Genomic DNA, 19303 nt, shown 5'->3' with positions numbered 1-19303 from the left:
CGCTTTGGGAAACAGTTGGTGGATTATTCGGTCTGGCCCTGCCTCTACCCCTGGCCACCGCACTGGTTCGGCCTGTGCCCACACCCTCACTTGGCCCTCCGCGTCCTCGGCCGCGTCCACATCCTCTAGGCCTACCCCTACCCCTCAGCATGCTGTATTACCAGTGATTTGATTTCCCAGGCAGGAAAGAAATTGGCGCAAGGCTGCACTCAACCGTAGCTGGTTGCGTCAGATTTTTGTACGTTGTACACGCAGCACACACGTACACGCAGACCTTAGGACTGACACAGGCAGGCCAAATATAATTTTTTTCCTTTTTAGCTTAGGGAAGACCCCACTGCGTATATTCAATGAACAAGAAGTTTAATATCTGTGGTGTGGCCCTCAAAAAGTGTCACACAAGTATAGTGTAGCAGAGTTATTAACTCTAGCAGAGCAGGTATTTGCCAGTCAGGATACACAATGGCGCTAGGCTGCAGTAAAGCGTAGCTGGTTGCGTCAGATTTTTGTACGTTGTACACGCAGCACACACGTACACGCAGACCTTAGGACTGACACAGGCAGGCGAAATATAATTTTTTTCCTTTTTAGAAAAGGGAAGACCCCACTGCGTGTATTCAATGAATAATAAATGTCTTCTGGCCCTGCCTACACAATTCTATCCCTGTAGTATTAATGCCGGGTGCAATGCTCTGCACAGCCGGTTTTGAGAAAAAAAAAAAATGCAACACTGCTAACAGCAGCCTGGACAGTACTGCACATGGATAGAAGTGGCCCTAGAAAGGACCGTTGGGGTTCTTGAAGCCTACACTAACTCCTAGCACTCTCCCTGCCTAACCCCCACTTCTGTCCCTATTGCTGGGCGCAATGCTCTGCAGATCCAATTTTGGACAAAAAAAAAATACTGTGCTAACACAGTACTGCACACTAGTAGATGTGGCCCTGAGTAGGGCCGTTGGGGTTCTTGAAGCCTACACTGACTCCTAACGCTCTCCCTACAGCAGCACCAGCACGATAGTACTTTCCCTCAGCTAAGTCACAAGGCATGTGTGGCGAGCCGCGGGAGGGGCCGACTTTTATACTCGGGTGACATCTGATCTCCCCAGCCACTCACAGCAGGGGGGTGGTATAGGGCTTGAACGTCACAGGGGGAAGTTGTAATGCCTTCCCTGTCTTTCAATTGACCAGAAAAGCGCGCTAACGTCTCAGAGAGGAAACTGAAAGTAACCGGAACACCGCGTGGTGCTCGTTACGAGTAACGAGCATCCCAAACACCCTAATATTCGCACGAATATCAAGCTCGGACGAGTACGTTCGCTCATCTCTAGTGCCTATGTATCATGGGGTCTATTTGACCCTTGCTTTGTTCATTGCAATCCTGCACTTTGAAACTGGTAGCACATGTGGGTTAAAAAGCAAATTACAGAAATGTAAGTTTCCATTGCAATTAGAGATGAGCGAACGTACTCGTCCGAGCTTGATATTCGTGCGAATATTAGGGTGTTCGGGATGCTCGTTACTCTTAACGAGCACCATGCGGTGTTCCGGTTACTTTCAGTTTCCTCTCTGAGACGTTAGCGCGCTTTTCTGGCCAATTGAAAGACAGGGAAGGCATTACAACTTCCCCCTGTGACGTTCAAGCCCTATACCACCCCCCTGCTGTGAGTGGCTGGGGCGATCAGATGTCACCCGAGTATAAAAGTCGGCCCCTCCCGCGGCTCGCCACACATGCCTTGTGAGTTAGCTGAGGGAAAGTACTATCGTGCTGGTGCTGCTGTAGGGAGAGCGTTAGGAGTCAGTGTAGGCTTCAAGAACCCCAAAGGTCCTTCTTAGGGCCACATCTACCTGTGTGCAGGCTGCTGCTAGCAGTGTTTTTTTGTTTTTTTTTCTCAAAATCGGCAGTGCAGAGCATTGCACCCGGTATTAGGGACAGAAGTGGTGCATAGGCAGGGAGAGTGTTAGGAGTGAGTGTAGCCTTCAAGAACCTCAACGGTCCTTTCTAGGGCCAAATTTAAGCGTGTGCAGTACTGTGCTGGATGCTGTTAGCAGTGTTGCATATTTTTTTTCCCCTAAAAATCGTCTGTGCAGAGCATTGCACCCTCCATTGATACTACAGGGACAGAATTGTGTAGGCAGGGCCACAACACAGTTATTGTTCATTGAATATACGCAGTGGGTCCTTCCCTTTGCAAAAAAGGAAAAGAAATTGTATTTGGCCTGCCTGTGTCAGTCCTAAGGTCTCCGTGTACGTGTGTGCTGCGTGGACAACGTACAAAAATCAGACGCAACCAGCTACGGTTTACTGCAGGCTTGCGCCTTTGTCTTTCCTGACTGGCAAATACCTGCTCTGCTAGAGTTAATAACTCTGCTACACTAAAGTTGTGTGTCACTTTTTCAGGGCCACACTACAGTTCTAAAAGTTATTGTTCATTGAATATACGCAGTGGGTTCTTCCCTTTGCAATAAAGGAAAATAAATTATATTTGGCCTGCCTGTGTCAGTCCTAAGGTCTCCGTGTACGTGTGTGCTGCGTGGACAACGTACAAAAATCAGACGCAACCAGCTACGGTTTACTGCAGGCTTGCGCCTTTGTCTTTCCTGACTGGCAAATACCTGCTCTGCTAGAGTTAATAACTCTGCTACACTAAAGTTGTGTGTCACTTTTTCAGGGCCACACTACAGTTCTAAAAGTTATTGTTCATTGAATATACGCAGTGGGTCCTTCCCTTTGCAATAAAGGAAAAGAAATTGTATTTGGCCTGCCTGTGTCAGTCCTAAGGTCTCCGTGTACGTGTGTGCTGCGTGGACAACGTACAAAAATCAGACGCAACCAGCTACGGTTTACTGCAGGCTTGCGCCATTGTCTTTCCTGACTGGCAAATACCTGCTCTGCTAGAGTTAATAACTCTGCTACACTAAAGTTGTGTGTCACTTTTTCAGGGCCACACTACAGTTCTAAAAGTTATTGTTCATTGAATATACGCAGTGGGTCCTTCCCTTTGCAAAAAAGGAAAATAAATTGTATTTGGCCTGCCTGTGTCAGTCCTAAGGTCTCCGTGTACGTGTGTGCTGCGTGGACAATGTACAAAAATCAGACGCAACCAGCTACGGTTTACTGCAGGCTTGCGCCATTGTCTTTCCTGACTGGCAAATACCTGCTCTGCTAGAGTTAATAACTCTGCTACACTAAAGTTGTGTGTCACTTTTTCAGGGCCACACTACAGTTCTAAAAGTTATTGTTCATTGAATATACGCAGTGGGTCCTTCCCTTTGCAAAAAAGGAAAAGAAATTATATTTGGCCTGCCTGTGTCAGTCCTAAGGTCTCCGTGTACGTGTGTGCTGCGTGGACAACGTACAAAAATCAGACGCAACCAGCTACGGTTTACTGCAGGCTTGCGCCTTTGTCTTTCCTGACTGGCAAATACCTGCTCTGCTAGATTTAATAACTCTGCTACACTAAAGTTGTGTGTCACTTTTTCAGGGCCACACTACAGTTCTAAAAGTTATTGTTCATTGAATATACGCAGTGGGTCCTTCCCTTTGCAATAAAGGAAAAGAAATTATATTTGGCCTGCCTGTGTCAGTCCTAAGATCTCCGTGTATGTGTGTGCTGCGTGGACAACGTACAAAAATCAGACGCAACCAGCTACGGTTTACTGCAGGCTTGCGCCATTGTCTTTCCTGACTGGCAAATACCTGCTCTGCTAGAGTTAATAACTCTGCTACACTAAAGTTGTGTGTCACTTTTTCAGGGCCACACTACAGTTCTAAAAGTTATTGTTCATTGAATATACGCAGTGGGTCCTTCCCTTTGCAAAAAAGGAAAATAAATTGTATTTGGCCTGCCTGTGTCAGTCCTAAGGTCTCCGTGTACGTGTGTGCTGCGTGGACAACGTACAAAAATCAGACGCAACCAGCTACGGTTTACTGCAGGCTTGCGCCATTGTCTTTCCTGACTGGCAAATACCTGCTCTGCTAGAGTTAATAACTCTGCTACACTAAAGTTGTGTGTCACTTTTTCAGGGCCACACTACAGTTCTAAAAGTTATTGTTCATTGAATATACGCAATGGGTCCTTCCCTTTGCAAAAAAGGAAAAGAAATTATATTTGGCCTGCCTGTGTCAGTCCTAAGGTCTCCGTGTACGTGTGTGCTGCGTGGACAACGTACAAAAATCAGACGCAACCAGCTACGGTTTACTGCAGGCTTGCGCCTTTGTCTTTCCTGACTGGCAAATACCTGCTCTGCTAGATTTAATAACTCTGCTACACTAAAGTTGTGTGTCACTTTTTCAGGGCCACACTACAGTTCTAAAAGTTATTGTTCATTGAATATACGCAGTGGGTCCTTCCCTTTCCAAAAAAGGAAAAGAAATTGTATTTGGCCTGCCTGTGTCAGTCCTAAGGTCTCCGTGTACGTGTGTGCTGCGTGGACAACGTACAAAAATCAGACGCAACCAGCTACGGTTTACTGCAGGCTTGCGCCATTGTCTTTCCTGACTGGCAAATACCTGCTCTGCTAGAGTTAATAACTCTGCTACACTAAAGTTGTGTGTCACTTTTTCAGGGCCATACTACAGTTCTAAAAGTTATTGTTCATTGAATATACGCAGTGGGTCCTTCCCTTTGCAAAAAAGGAAAAGAAATTGTATTTGGCCTGCCTGTGTCAGTCCTAAGGTCTCCGTGTACGTGTGTGCTGCGTGGACAATGTACAAAAATCAGACGCAACCAGCTACGGTTGAGTGCAGCCTTGCTCCAATTTCTTTCTTGCCTGGGAAATCAAATCACTGGTAATACAGCATGCTGAGGGGTAGGGGTAGGCCTAGAGGATGTGGACGCGGCCGAGGACGCGGAGGGCCAAGTGAGGGTGTGGGCACAGGCCGAGCCAGTGCGGTGGCCAGGGGTAGAGGCAGGGCCAGACCGAATAATCCACCAACTGTTTCCCAAAGCGTCCCCTCGCGCCATGCCACCCTGCACAGGTCAAGGTGCTCTACGGTGTGGCAGTTTTTCACAGAGACGCCTGACAACCGACGAACAGTGGTGTGCAACCTTTGTCGCGCCAAGATCAGCTGGGGAGGCACCACCAACAGCATGCGCAGGCATATGATGGCCAAGCACCCCACAAGGTGGGACGATGCCCGTTCACCGTCTCCGTTTGCACCACTGCCTCTCCCCCTGTGCCCCAACCTGCCACTGAGATCCAACCCCCCTCTGAGGACACAGGCACTACCGTCTCCTGGCCTGCACCCACACCATCACCTCCGCTGTCCTCGGCCCCATCCAGCAATGGCTCTCAGCGCAGCATCCAGACGTCGCTAGTGCCACAGTTTGAGCGCAAGCGCAAGTACGACGCCACGCACCCGCACGCTCAAGCGTTAAACGTGCACATTGCAAAATTGATCAGCCTACAGATGCTGCCGTATAGGCTTGTGGAAACGGAGGCTTTCAAAAGCATGATGGCGGCGGCTGCCCCGCGCTACTCGGTTCCCAGTCGCCACTACTTTTCCCGATGTGCCGTCCCAGCCCTGCACGACCACGTCTCCCGCAACATTGTACGCGCCCTCACCAACGCGGTTACTGCCAAGGTCCACTTAACAACGGACACGTGGACAAGCACAGGCGGGCAGTGCCACTATATCTCCCTGACGGCACATTGGGTGAATTTAGTGGAGGCTGGGACAGAGTCAGAGCCTGGGACCGCTCACGTCCTACCCACCCCCAGAATTGCGGGCCACAGCTCGGTGGTGGTATCTGCGGCGGTGTATGCTTCCTCCACTAAAGCACCTTCCTCCTCCTCCTCCAACGCAACCTCTGTCTCGCAATCAAGATGTGTCAGCAGTACGTCGCCAGCAGTCGGTGTCACGCGGCGTGGCAGCACAGCGGTGGGCAAGCGTCAGCAGGCCGTGCTGAAACTACTCAGCTTAGGAGAGAAGAGGCACACGGCCCACGAACTGCTGCAGGGTCTGACAGAGCAGACCGACCGCTGGCTTGCGCCGCTGAGCCTCCAACCGGGCATGGTCGTGTGTGACAACGGCCGTAAGCTGGTGGCGGCTCTGCAGCTCGGCAGCCTCACGCACGTGCCATGCCTGGCCCATGTGTTTAATTTGGTGGTTCAGCGCTTTCTGAAAAGCTACCCCCACTTGTCATACCTGCTCGGAAAGGTGCGCCAGCTCTGCGCACATTTCCGCAAATCCCACACGCACGCTGCCACCCTGCAGACACTGCAACATAGGTTTAATCTGCCAGTGCACCGACTGCTGTGCGACGTGCCCACACAGTGGAACTCTACGCTCCACATGTTGGCCAGACTCTATGAGCAGCGTAGAGCTATAGTGGAATACCAACTCCAACTTGCGCGGCGCAGTGGGAGTCAGCCTCCTCAATTATTTACAGAAGAGTGGCCCTGGTTGGCAGCCATCTGTCAGGTCCTTGGAACATTTGAGGAGTCTACCCAGGTGGTGAGCGGCGATGCTGCAATCATTAGCGTCACCATTCCTCTGCTATGCATCTTGAGAAGTTCCCTGCAAAGCATAAAGGCAGACGCTTTGCGCTCGGAAACAGAGCCGGGGGAAGACAGTATGTCGCTGGATAGTCAGAGCACCCGCCTGTCTATATCTCAGCGCGTTGAGGAGGAGGAGGAGGAGCATGAGGAGGATGAGGAGGAGGGGGAAGAGACAGCTTGGCCCACTGCTGAGGGTACAGATGCTGCTGGGCTGTCATCCTTTCAGCGTGTATGGCCTGAGGAGGAGGAAGAGGAGGAGGAGGAGGATCCTGAAAGTGATCTTCCTAGTGAGGACAGCCATGTGTTGCGTACTGGTACTCTGGCACACATGGCGGACTTCATGTTAGGATGCCTTTCTCGTGACCCTCGCGTTACACGCATTCTGGCCACTACAGATTACTGGGTGTACTCATTGCTCGACCCACGCTATAAGGAGAACTTTTCCACTCTGATTCCCGAAGAGGAAAGGGGTTCGAGAGTGATGCTATACCACAGGGCGCTGGTGGACAAACTGATGGTAAACTTCCCATCCGACAGCGCTAGTGGCAGAAGGCGCAGTTCCGAGGGCCAGGTAGCAGGGGAGGCGCAGAGATCAGGCAGCATGTACAGCGCAGGCAGGGGAACATTCTCCAAGGCCTTTGCCAGCATTATGGCTCCCCAGCAAGACTGTGTCACCGCTCCCCAGTCAAGGCTGAGTCGGCGGGAGCACTGTAAAAGGATGGTGAGGGAGTACGTAGCCGATCGCACGACCGTCCTCCGTGACGCCTCTGCCCCCTACAACTACTGGGTGTCGAAGCTGGACACGTGGCCTGAACTCGCGCTGTATGCCCTGGAGGTGCTTGCTTGTCCTGCGGCTAGCGTCTTGTCAGAGAGTGTGTTTAGTGTGGCTGGGGGAATCATCACGGATAAGCGTACCCACCTGTCAACCGACAGTGCCGACAGGCTTACACTCATCAAGATGAACAAAGCCTGGATTTCCCCAGACTTCTCTTCTCCACCAGCGGACAGCAGCGATACGTAAGCAATACGTAGGCTGCACCCGCGGATGGAAGCTACATTCTCTCTCACCATCCAAAACGGGGACATTTCTGCTTCATCAATCTGTGTCTAATATTCCTCCTCCTCCTCCTGCTCCTCCTCCTGAAACCTCACGTAATCACGCTGAACGGGCAATTTTTCTTAGGGCCACAAGGCTCACTCATATAATTTTTCTAAACAATTTTTATATGTTTCAATGCTCTTAAAAGCGTTGAAACTTTAACTTGAACCAATTTTTCGTTAAACTGGGCTGCCTCCAGGCCTAGTTACCACTTAAGCCACATTAACCAAAGCGATTAATGGGTTTCACCTGCCCTCTTGGTTGGCCATGGCCAATTTTTTGGATGTACATTAGTACTGTTGATACAGCAATTTTTGTGGGCCCTCGCCTACAGTGTAATCAAATGAATTTTTAGCCCACCTGCATTACAGCTGATGTTACATCCGCTGTGTTGGGCAATGCAATGGGATATTTTTATGTACCGCCGGTGGGTTCCAGGGAGCCACCCATGCTGTAGGTGCACACGGAGTTTAACCTACATCTGTCCACTTGTAAAGAACCCCAGTCTGACTGGGGCATGCAGTGTGGGCCGAAGCCCACCTGCATTAAGCACGACATTACTACCTCAGCTGTGTTGGGCAATGCAATGGGATATTTCTATGTACCACCGGTGGCTTCCTGGCACCCACCCATGCTGTGGGTCCACAGGGAATTATAAATGCATCTGTTTCCACTTGTAAAGAACCCCAGTCTGACTGGGGCATGCAGTGTGGGCCGAAGCCCACCTGCATTAAACATGACATTACTACCTCAGCTGTGATGGGCAATGCAATGGGATATTTTTATGTTCCGCCGGTGGGTTCCAGGGAGCCACCCATGCTGTCGGTCCACAGGGACTTCACAATAGGGAGTTGTACCTGCCTGTGTCTATGAATTAAAAACCGCGGTCTGACTGGGGCATGCAGACACCTTGACAGAATGAATAATGTGTGGCACATAGGTTCCCCATTGCTATGCCCACGTGTGCAGCTCCTGATGGCGGTGGCACAGGATTCTATTTCTCATTGCTTCTGTACAGCATTGTGGGCTATCGCCCCGCCCCTTTTAAAGAGGGTCGCTGCCTAGCCGTGCCAACCCTCTGCAGTGTGTGCCTGCGGTTCCTCCTCATGGCAGACGCACTTCTAAATAGACATGAGTGTGGCGTGGCATGAGGGCAGCTGAAGGCTGCGCAGGGACACTTTGGTGTGCGCTGTGGGGGGAGGGGGGGCGGTTGGGCAGCATGTAAGCCAGGAGAAGTGGCAGTGGAGTGTCATGCAGGCAGTGATTGTGCTTTGTTGGAGGTAGTGTGGTGCTTAGCTAAGGTATGCATTGCTAATGAGGGCTTTTCAGAAGTAAAAGTTTTTGGGAGGGGGGGGCCCACTCTTGCCGCTATTGTGGCTTAATAGTGGGACCTGTGAACTTGAGATGCAGCCCAACATGTAGCCCCTCGCCTGCCCTGTCCATTGCTGTGTCGTTCCCATCACTTTCTTGAATTGCCCAGATTTTCACACAAGGAAACCTTAGCGAGCATCGGCGAAATACAAAAATGCTCGGGTCGCCCATTGACTTCAATGGGGTTCGTTATTCGAAACGAACCCTCGAGCATCGCGAAAAGTTCGTTCCGAGTAACGAGCACCCGAGCATTTTGGTGCTCACTCATCTCTAATTGCAATGTTTCACTTGAACTGAACATGTAATTTGACAAGTGGTGCCCAAACGTTTGCTGAAATATTTCTTGTAGTGAAATGACTTTCTATTCTTGGCTTAGGATTTATTCCATTTTTCATAGAATCATAGAATGGCAGAGTTGGAAGGGACCTCCAGGCTCATCGGGTTCAACCCCCTGCTCAGTGCAGGATTTATTAAATCATCCCAGATAGATATTTGTCTAGCTTTTGTTTGAGCACTTCCATTGAAGGAGAACTCACCACCTCCCGTGGTAACCTGTTCCACTCATTGATCACCCTCACTTTCAGAAAGTTTTTTCTAATATCTAATTTGTGTCTCCTCCCCTCCAGTTTCATCCCATTGCTTCTGGTCTTTCCTTGTGCAAATGAGAATAGGGCTGATCCCTCTCCACTGTGACAGCCCTTCAGATATTTGTAGACAGTTATTTAGTCTCCTCTCAGCCTTCTTTTTTACAAGCTAAACATTCCCAGATCCTTTAATCGTTCTTCATAGTACATGATTTGTAGACCGCTCACCATTTTGGTAACTCTTCTCTGAACATGCTCCAGTTTGTCTATGTCTTTTTTAAAGTGGGGTGCCCCGAACTGGACACAGTATTCCAGATGAGGTGTGACTAAGGAAGAGTAGAGGTGGATAATAATTACCTTACGTGATCTAGACTCTATGCTTCTCTTAATACATCCCAGAATTGTGTTTACCTTTTTGGCTGCTGCATCACATTATTCACTCATGTTCAGTCTATTATCTATTACTATACCCAAGTATTTTTCACATGTGCTGCTTAGCCCAATTCCTCCCATTCTGTTTGTGCTTTCTTTATTTTTCTTGCCCAGATGTAGGACTTTGCATTTCTCTTTGTTAAATACCATTCTGTTAGTCACTGCCCACTGTGCAAGCTTTTCTAGATCTTTTTGAATAGTCTTTCTCTCTTCCCTAGTGTTAGCTATCCCTCCTAGCTTTGTGTCATCGAGAAATTTGATCAGTTTCCCATCAATTCCCTCCTCCAGATCATTTATAAAAATGTTGAACAACAGTGGGCCTAGGACAGAGCCTTGTGGTTTTCCTTTCAGTATGCTTCTAGTTCAGAAATATTCTTAAAAAGGACCTGTCATATCCTCATGTCAGCAGAGCCAGTTGAATAACTTTGCAATGGCTGGCAGATTGTCAATTAAAGGGGTTGTCCCGCGAAACAAAGTTGGGGTATACACTTCTGTATGGCCATATTAATGCACTTTGTAATGTACATTGTGCATTAATTATGAGCCATACAGAAGTTATTCACTTACCTGTTCCGTTGCTAGCGTCCCCGTCTCCATGGTGCCGTCTAATTTTCAGCGTCTAATCGCCCGATTAGACGCGCTTGCGCAGTCCGGTCTTCTCCATGTTGAATGGGGCTGCTCGTGCTGGAGAGCTGCTCCTCGTAGCTCCGCCCCGTCACGTGTGCCGATTCCAGCCAATCAGGAGGCTGGAATCGGCAATGGACCGCACAGAAGACCTGCGGTCCACCGAGGGTGAAGATCCCGGCGGCCATCTTCGCAAGGTAAGTAAGAAGTCACCGAAGCGCGGGGATTCGGGTAAGTACTATCCGTTTTTTTTTTCAACACATGCATCGGGTTTGTCTCGCGCCGAACGGGGGGGCTATTGAAAAAAAAAAACCCGTTTCGGCGCGGGACAACCCCTTTAACTCTGACATCACCCAATGACAACGAGCATGGGTGACTGCCCATTTGATACACACACAGCTCTGGGAACTGAAACTAATAATACTGGTACTCTGCACATGTGCGCTATGACATGAGTGGCGTTGATTGTTGGTTTCTACAATTTGGTTTGTTCTCTCATTCTGTTAGTTTTGTTGAGGATAAACAGGAAATGCATGATACTGTGAGGGGTTAATTCACGTTTATGCCTTTTAAATTGATAAGTGTATGTCACAGAATACTTATGTGTTTATAATTTGCATTTTCTTTTGCTAAAGGTTTAAGCTTATACGTGTAAGGGCCCGACGCTTTAATAATGGACTACAGCAACTCCATTTTGTATCTCTTTGCTTGTTTTGCTTCAATCATGTATCTGTATTAATTTCACCTTTTACCTAGAAAGATGTTTAGATTCCAATTATAATAATTGGCCTTGAATATGTTCACATATGCCTTATCAGCTTTCTCTCTCTCTCATCTCCTTTCCCTTGAGAAAGCTCACTCCCTTCTAGTAATAAGCGTCCAGGAATGTTTTGTTTTTGTTACAGTTGTCACCGGACATTGATACATTGCTCATGTAGGAGACTTCTTTGAAAGATGTGTATTGTAAATTAAAATTTGCAGATGTTATGTAGCCTTGGGCATGCCTGGGGCATGCGCAGTAATCAAATCAATACGTCAGCAAACCTTTTCTATATCATCTGTAATTCTTTGAATAAACTTCACTTCTTCTTTGGCTAACCACATACCCGTGTGGTCATCCATCTAAGTTGTCTTTGAGTACTCAACCCTGAAACCAATTGGGAGGCAGACAGCATCAGCTCAACGGTCTCAGTTTGACCCCCCACATTACTTGGCGCATCAACGAGGGCCAGAATTTAACTCCTTACCTGCAGCCGATACCTGACGACCCTGCCTGCCGACCAGCCGGACTGGAGGCCACGGGACCCCAGATCTACAAAACACTGGTGTAAAGTAAGCCATTGACTTACCATTCTAGATCTGAGTTCCCCTGACTTCAAGCCACGTGTCGACAGAACGGTTTGTTGCTGCATGTTTATAGGATACTTCTGCCTGTTATTTACGGTGTTCTTGATAACCGTGCTAGACGGAAGAACCCACATGTGTATATTGCCATGCTGTCTGCTGCAAGCATTGAACTGATAGCTTTTTGTTGTACTTTGACTGCCGCACTCATTTTCCTAGCTGTAATTTGTTATAAGATTACAAAAGCTGCGTATAGAGGTGAGCCGTGGTCTCCTCTCTCTCCATAAAAAGGTCTTCTAATAAGTGAACATATGTGTCCTGTCAGCTGCGTACCTGGCAGAAGGGACTGTCCTGATCTACCCGAAGGACTGAGGTAGAAACAGCGGACATCAAGTCCATAGTAAACATTCGTGTCCTGCCAGTCGCGACATGGCAGAAGGGACTAAAAGGTCATTGTGACCACCAGATTTACCCGCTACTCCGTGATTGTGGTAAATCAAAAATGGCAAGTCCAATTATTAGTATGGGGTCCAGACAGTCTACGACTTTCTTGACCCCTATTGAGATAATTAGGGAGAGAGAGGGGGAGGACAGTTATAAGCAAGCCCGTAAAGTTTACAAGCTGATAGGGCTTAAAAGAGCAGGAACTTTTAACTATGAGTTCTGGCGGCAGTACGGAACAAAACACATGAAAGCTATCAAAGACGCTGGTCTAGATAAAGGAATAGAGGCCATAATCAAATACAGTAGAAAGGTAAATGTAGAACGGTGGGATTGTGAACCGAGGAATGAGGGCATACTTGTGTATGCATCCTCAGTGCCTGATCCAGCCAGACAAGAGCCCCGAAGAGAAAAACCTTATTGGCATTGTCCCAGGTGCGGACAACAAAACCCTTTACAAAAACAAACAGCTTTAACTATGTGTAGACGGGAAAAGAATGAAACCGTTGAATGCTATTTTGGCAGACTAGAAACAAAGGCTAGAGACATGGGTCTCACCCTCTGTGCAGATGAAGTGTACTACCCAATGATGTGTGAAGCGTTCATGCAAGGTATTGGCCCATCATTGGCAGATAAAATAAAAGCATGCACCCCCGACTGGCGACAAGCCAAGCCCAGAGACTTGTATAAAAAGGCAGTAGGGTTTGCTATGGATGAGGAGCGCCCCGCAGTGGCGGTCAAATACTATAGCAACCAGGAGGGGAAGGTCCAGCTCCAGGACAGACCCCATAGATAATCTAGCAAGTTGTTGAGAAAAGCAAGTTAGAGAAATAACAAAGGACAGACAAAGCAAGTTAGAATTTTGGGAATCTGAGACCCACAAGTCTCAGAAAGATTTAGAGATAAGCCAAAGTTGGGTAACGTATGTTAGATAGATGCAGTAAGGCACGTGTAGATACGGTAATTATCAGAAAAAGGGAATTCTTTTATAGTTTGTGTTCCTTTGGGACATAAAGCAAGTTCATGTAGAATCTGTGGATAATTATGTGTCAAATAACCAATATTGTCTGTATGTCTTCATGTTATGTAATCTATACGTTTTGTCCTTTCTTTTATATGTTTAACTATTCCTCTGCCGTCTGGGTTTGATAGTCAGTGCAGAGAAATATTTGTTTTCTCTTGTTGCTTGGAGCCTGGATATTCTGGCTGTTTTCCAAAAATATAAGATTGTTCTGTTCCAGAGAGAGATGAGAAAAAATTCAAAGTCAGAGAAGAAAGACAGACGTTGAATGTATTGTGTGAATTGTGTGGTTTTGAAAATGGAAGATTAGAAAGAGATAAAGGGTTAATGTGTGCTTCTTGTGAAAAGCCGCAGCTGCAAGCCCCCCCCCTTGTCTCCGAAAGGGGGGTATAGTGAGAGTTTACAGAGAAGGAATGCGTGCCTCTCAAGGCCAAAGATTAGAGCGGAGAACACTGGACGAGTAACCCTGCTTGCTTGAATAGAATAAAACCCGTAATGAATCCAGTGAATCTTACTGTTTTTGCTGTTCTTTGTGTAAATGTCAGTTCTATAACTGGTCGGACGTGTGCATAATTGCTAAACGTGTGTTCCTTTTATGGGAAATATTAGTGTTGTGGAATCTGGTATACTTCTCTGGTATTACAGACAGTTAAAGTTTGACTGATTCCAGGGAGGGGTGGAAGTGATTGGATGCATTTGTTTGCAAGATGAGGACAGTTGCATCATACGCATTACGTCCTGTGTGAACTCTTACTAATATTTGAATGAGACTTGACTGCATGAACGGATGAGAGTTAATGTGTGATGTAGGCGCTGTGTGCTGATAATTTGGAAGCCTGCCAACAAGTCACAATTATACTGTTTCTGAGAATGCTCTATAGAAGAAACGTACGGACGGCCATACCTGTACTTACACCTGCTGCCAAACTCCGCACCTTTCTGGGCCTCGTTTTCATACTGCCGCCCATGGGTCCACTTTGTTTTCGTTCAATCATTCCTTTTTTCCTATCTCACCCCTGAAGCTCATTTCTCACCCTTTACACTTTATCCTTTATTCTTTTCTGTACGGAATTTTCTGGCCAGGGGACGACAGTATTGACACAAAAGCACAGGGGACAATCACGGCCACCTGGATGCTACTCCATGAAGCTGTATCCAGTGGCTCGAGGAGCTCCCTCATGTGTTTGTGCGGTGGCAGAAGTACAGGCAATGGTTAACAAATCTTCGGAGTTGGTCTTGAACCCACTCCCCCCCCTAGTGGTCCTCACCCGCCCCCCCCCCCATGACACCCGGAGCATATACACGCAAGTGCAACCCAAGCACTTATTTCTGGCCCGTCAAATCCAGCTACAATGTGCTCTTGTCATTCTTCTCACTGTTGCTACTACCTTGAACTCGGTTACCCTTCCAATTAAGTACCCTAGTTCAAAAGGGGGGGGAGAGAAGATATAGGTGATCTAGGTATTGCAGGTCAGCTATTTTTAAATTTTTAATTTTTTTTTTTCTTTTCCTTTTTACAACAAGGTTATGATCTATTTGAAATAGAATACCAGCCTGATTGTCTAGCGGTAATCGGTGCAAGGGGTTTCAGAAGTGCCAATTCAGCTGGCAGAAACTGAACCGCTTGAGGTAATGTTTAAAGGGTCCCGATACCTCACGCGCTTCCTTATGCTGGAAGGTCCTGAAAGCATATTGAGAATTGCGTGATGGGACCCTTGGTAGGTTGTATCAAACTTCACCTGTCGGGTGAGGCTCGTGTACACCCTGGGTCTGAAAGTCACCCGACCTTATGTCGGATGGCAGCAGACCAAGCGACACCTCTACCTGTCCTCACTCTTACGTACGCAGAGGAACAAGCTCTTAGCCCCCTTGGTCCGTCAGTACCCCCTGGCACATGTCCAGGAAGATGCAATTGCAGACACTGTCTCTTCTTTATGTTAACTGAAAGCCCTTGTTAATAATGCATATTCTGAGTTGTTTTTGTAGATGGTACCAGGGTGATTGACGACTCCATGCTGGATATGCAGTGGTCACGCAACAAGATGTCCTAATAACAGAATGCCTCCGCATGTCCCAGGACAGGAAGCGGAGTTACAGGCCCTCACTGAGGCGTGTGGAGTGGTAGAAGGTAAGACGGCAAACATTTACACTGACTCCCGGTATGCATTTGGCATAGCTCATGACTACGGCCTAACATGGAAGGCCAGACAGCTTGTTAAGAATGGTGCAGCGGTGACAAAGTGGAAAGCCCACACCAATTCCTACAGCAGAGAAACAAGAGGCAACGCCATCACAGACCACACAGCAAAGGCAGCGGCCCTTAAGCCGTGGAAGAAAAGAAGAATTTAACAATAACTTTGGACTTTGATATAAACCTTGGACTTTGACTACTTTGATGTGAACTTGGACTTTGATACAAACTTTGGACTTTGATATGCTAAAGACTTTACAGTAACAAGCCAGCAATGAAGAAAAAGACAAATGGACTAAATATGGGAGCAGCAGAAATGGGACGGTGAATGGCGAACAGTCAACAGAACTTGCCCACCACGGTCCCTGTGCCCTATGATGGCCCAGCGAATGCACGGAAAGACACACCTACCGGGGGTCCAGAAGTCCGCCTTGAGGTCATGTCCTCTGGTCTGCTCCGTCGCCTCCGGTGCCGTCTGGCATGGCGTGCCCGCGAGGGTCTTTCTGACTTTATTCCTGATAATGTTGCCTCCTGTGGCTAGAAACGCACTGACGCCGAAATCTGCGATCTGCACGGAACCGTCTTCACCCAGGAGGATGTTTCCAGTCTTAACATCCCTGAGGATCTGGCCGTTCTTATGCAGGTACTCCAGGCCTTCTAGCACCTCCTTCAGCATGGTGGCGATGCTTGCCTCATCCAGCACCCCGTTCAAAGCAGCAATGATGTCGACGCTTGAACAAGGACGGGTGGCTCCTGGGTTTTCTGTAGTTGCTGCATCATCACTTGTCCAATTTTGCATGATCTTTGCCGTAAGCAACAGGGCAGAAGTAAATTTGCCACATAACACTTGCCTAGACCACTCTACCCATTTCAGGGATTGCAAATTGACTACACTCAGCTCCCACTTGTTGGGAAGTATGAATACGTGCTTGTTGTTGTTGATGTCTTTCCAGGTCGGAGACCTACCCTGTTACCAAGGTAAACAAGCAGGTAATCGCGCAGGAGCTCATGAATGAGGTAACCTGCAGATACGAGGTACCGGAAGTGATTGACTCAAACAAAGGTACACACTTCACACCTGCAGAGTTTAGGCAAAGTTAAAATAAGTGTTGTTTGGCTCTATGCCAAGATTGGGGCTGTATCATCCACAAGCCCTACAGCAGGGCTATGACATAGTAGCCGGATGTGTAAAGCACCTGTGTGACCAACTAATGGTAACCCAGAATCTAGTCTTTTTCTCCCATTCCAGGCCCAGACAACCTAGAGGGATCTTATTCCCTACTACCTGGAAATTGGGCGGTCGTAAAGAGGCTTGTCCGGAAATCTCTAGAGCCCAGACTCGAGGGGCCCTATCGAGTCCTGCTGGTCGCACCTACTGTGGTAAAGGTTGAAGGAGTTGTTGTTTGTTTTAGGACTAATGGACTTTTCACGCCCTACCTTTGTCCCCCCATGAGAAGGAAAATGAAGGACATTTTGTTCATTGATGGACTTTTGGACTCCTCACTCCATGCTTCGCCCTTGTGAGAGAGTGCAAAGGGACAATGCCCAGAACCACCTTGTTAGACACCACCAAGTACTGTTGGACTTGTACACACACCTGGTGCCACTGGTTTTCCTTTCCTGGCTGTTCCTGTTCCGTCAAAAGAACTGTTTGCATGGACAAATGAAAACTCAGAAACCAGAAATAGCTGGTGGGGTAACACATTTAGTTCTTTGAACCCTGCCAATTGGTTTTCTGGTTTAGGAGGTTGGTTTATGGGGATTCTACAAAGTATATTACAAGTTGTGATGATTTTATTATGCATTTATAGAGCAATTAAGGTTATAATTTCATGTATTTCTAAATGTACTGAAAAAGCTTTCTCTTCGCCAATATGAATCACGTGTTTATGGACTAGGAGTCATACTTGTCTTGACTCCATGTCCAAAATGGGGGAATGTGAGGGGTTAATTCACGTTTATGCCTTTCAAATTGATAAGTGTATGTCACAGAATACTTATGTGTTTATAATTTGCATTTTCTTTTGCTAAAGGTTTAAGCTTATACGTGTAAGGGCCCGACGCTTTAATAATGGACTACAGCAACTCCATTTTGTATCTCTTTGCTTGTTTTGCTTCAATCATGTATCTGTATTAATTTCACCTTTTACCTAGAAAGATGTTTAGATTCCAATTATAATAATTGGCCTTGAATATGTTCACATATGCCTTATCAGCTTTCTCTCTCTCATCTCCTTTCCCTTGAGAAAGCTCACACCCTTCTAGTAATAAGCGTCCAGGAATGTTTTGTTTTTGTTACAGTTGTCACCGGACATTGATACATTGCTCATGTAGGAGACTTCTTTGAAAGATGTGTATTGTAAATTAAAATTTGCAGATGTTATGTAGCCTGGGGCATGCGCAGTAATCAAATCAATACGTCAGCAAACCTTTTCTATATCATCTGTAATTCTTTGAATAAACTTCACTTCTTCTTTGGCTAACCACATACCCGTGTGGTCATCCATCTAAGTTGTCTTTGAGTACTCAACCCTGAAACCAATTGGGAGGCAGACAGCATCAGCTCAACGGTCTCAGTTTGACCCCCCACAATACTATTGTACATGGAATCTTCACAACTGTTACTTTTGTGAGATTGTACTGTGGGGCTGACTTGATTGATCATGGCTTGTGATTGTCTATATGTTTACTTCTGTGATGCTGTAAGTGATTTATAACCAATAACAAAAACAGATAAAATGTCAAAAATATATAAAAGTGAAAGAAACTCTTATACTGGTTAGTACGAGGGGTGTTTCCTTTCTGGAAGCTTAGATATTTTTAAAAGCATTCCACAAGGGATTTGAGAAAGGAATGTTGTATATAAATGAAAATAAACATGTCAATGGCTAACTGTCCAGGCGGTTATACTTAATATGAGTATACATACTGCTGGGTGAATTTGACTTTCTTGTTTTCTTCTACTTTATTAATGCTGTGTGCTGTTTAAACTTGAAAGTAAAGAAGCTAAACTTACTTGTCATGGCATGTAAATGACTGTCCTATGTGGATCATGTTACTGTGAGTCGTGAAGCTGCTATTCTAATAGTCTATCTTGCAGACACAGAACAGAGTTACACTTTTTCAGGGCATAAATCAGAGAGAAACTTGTTCATTTATTCAGATTGTTATGCTCATAAAGATTTCCATATAAATTTGATGAATCAATCTGCATAAACCTTATCCTGGTGCAGCAGCTTGGAAGCTGCTCTTCTATTCATGTCATAATGCGATGTACTTGGTATTAGGATGTGGAGGGATGGACACTAGTAAAACTTCCTAAATCACTGCTGACAACTTTGTTTCAAAGAACATTATCTAATGCATAAAACTACTAATATAACACCAGCATGTCTGTAACAATACTCACTCTTTAATGGTGATGGAACTTGTATTAAGATGGCGATCGGGACCTCCGTCCTTCCAGTAATCAAGTGTGTTCTGTAATGTGTTCCACCAACAACATTTCCTTCAGTCACAAGGTCCTATTCATGTCTGTTATTGGCAGGCTTGGAAATTCATGATATTTTACTTAGTTTAAGTAAAAAAAAATCTTTCTTAATACGTACTTCCCTTTCCTGAATTCTCAGATTTAATTTAGGGATGTTTTAAAGAAATACTAAATAAAATTTTATTTGGATTTTTCTGCTTAAATT

At 46.6% G+C, this 19303-nt stretch overlaps 1 protein-coding gene across 1 annotated transcript in view; it reads right to left on the bottom strand.

The window, feature by feature from the left end:
* LOC136621169 (inter-alpha-trypsin inhibitor heavy chain H3-like) overlaps positions 1–19082 on the bottom strand; it is a 191825-nt gene extending 172743 nt beyond the window's left edge. Inside the window, exon 1 of the mRNA XM_066596443.1 lies at positions 19018–19082. The gene's annotated coding sequence lies outside the window, so the exon portion shown is untranslated. The remainder of the gene's footprint in view (positions 1–19017) is intronic.
* Between the last annotated feature and the right edge of the window lie 221 nt (positions 19083–19303).

Source organism: Eleutherodactylus coqui, chromosome 3 (genome assembly GCF_035609145.1).
Source record: "Eleutherodactylus coqui strain aEleCoq1 chromosome 3, aEleCoq1.hap1, whole genome shotgun sequence".
In the NCBI taxonomy this organism is placed as follows: domain Eukaryota; kingdom Metazoa; phylum Chordata; class Amphibia; order Anura; family Eleutherodactylidae; genus Eleutherodactylus; species Eleutherodactylus coqui.
This window is presented reverse-complemented; position numbering and strand designations above follow the sequence as displayed.